General features: G+C 41.5%; 1 non-coding gene across 1 annotated transcript; it reads right to left on the reverse strand.

Annotated features, from left to right (window-relative positions):
- Nucleotides 1-623: 623 nt before the first annotated feature.
- Nucleotides 624-731, reverse strand: LOC148570442 (small nucleolar RNA R71). The gene has a single exon (XR_015907971.1). It is a non-coding gene; the product is annotated as a small nucleolar RNA R71 (small nucleolar RNA).
- Between the last annotated feature and the right edge of the window lie 827 nt (nt 732-1,558).

Raw genomic sequence — 1,558 nt, forward strand, 5'->3', positions numbered from 1 at the left:
TTTTCTTCCACTCACCTAAAGGGAACCTCTATACTTGGGTAAAAAGGATCCCTATTATTATTATTTTTTTGTGCCCTCTTCTTTGTCATATGAGCAGGAGCAAGGACAAGAACATCCTTGTTGAAGCAGATCCAGAACCTGAAAGGACTCTAAAGAGGAAACTAAGAGAAGCTAAATTACAACTATCCAGCAAGCACCTGTCAGAAATTTTCGAACAGGAAGAGGAGATGGCAGCCGAAAATAATAATAATGCAAGGAGAATGCTTGGTGACTTTACTGCACCTAATTCCAATTTACATGGAAGAAGCATCTCCATTCCTACCATTGGAGCAAACAATTTTGAGCTGAAACCTCAGCTAGTTTCTCTGATGCAGCAGAACTGCAAGTTTCATGGACTTCCATCTGAAGATCCTTTTCAGTTCTTAACTGAGTTCTTGCAGATCTGTGATACTGTTAAGACTAATGGAGTAGGTCCTGAAGTCTACAGGCTCATGCTTTTCCCTTTTGCTGTAAGAGACAGAGCTAAAGTGTGGTTGGACTCTCAACCCAAAGATAGCCTGAACACTTGGGATAAGCTAGTCACGACTTTCTTAGCCAAGTTCTTTCCTCCTCAAAAGCTGAGCAAGCTTAGAGCTGATGTTCAAACCTTCAGACAGAAAGAAGGTGAATCCCTCTATGAAGCTTGGGAAAGATACAAGAAGCTGACCAAAAAGTGTCCTTCTGACATGCTTTCAGAATGGACCATCCTGGATATATTCTATGATGGTTTATCTGAGCTATCAAAGATGTCATTGGATACTTCTGCAGGTGGATCCATTCACCTAAAGAAAACACCTGCAGAAGCTCAAGAACTCATTGACATGGTTGCTAATAACCAGTTCATGTACACTTCTGAGAGGAATCCTGTGAGTAATGGGATGCCTATGAAGAAGGGAGTTCTTGAAGTTGATACTCTGAATGCCATATTGGCTCAGAACAAAATATTGACTCAGCAAGTCAATATGATTTCTCAGAGTCTGAATGGAATGCAAGCTGCATCCAACAGTACTCAAGAGGCTTCTTATGCAGAAGAAGCTTATGATCCTGAAAACCCTGCAATAGTAGAGGTGAATTACTTAGGTGAACCTTATGGAAACACCTATAACCCATCATGGAGAAATCATCCAAATCTCTCATGGAAGGATCAAAGGCATCAACAAGGCTTCAATAATGGTGGAAGAAACAGGTTTAACAATAATAAACCTTTTCCATCATCCACTCAGCAACAGACAGAGAACTCTGAACAAAATACTTCTAATTTAGCAAACTTAATCTCTGATCTATCCAAGGCCACTGCAAGTTTCATGAATGAAACAAGGTCTTCCATTAGAAATTTGGAAGCACAAGTGGGCCAGCTGAGTAAAAGGATCACTGAAATCCCTCCTAGTACTCTCCCAAGCAATATAGAAGAGAATCCAAAAGGAGAGTGCAAGGCCATTGACATAAGCACCATGGCCGAACCTGTAAGGGAAGGAGAGGACGTGAATCCCAAGGGGGAAGACCTCCTGGGACGTCCAGT

This window comes from Arachis ipaensis, chromosome B3 (assembly GCF_059453495.1).
Source record: "Arachis ipaensis isolate K30076 ecotype BB chromosome B3, ASM5945349v1, whole genome shotgun sequence".
NCBI lineage: Eukaryota > Viridiplantae > Streptophyta > Magnoliopsida > Fabales > Fabaceae > Arachis > Arachis ipaensis.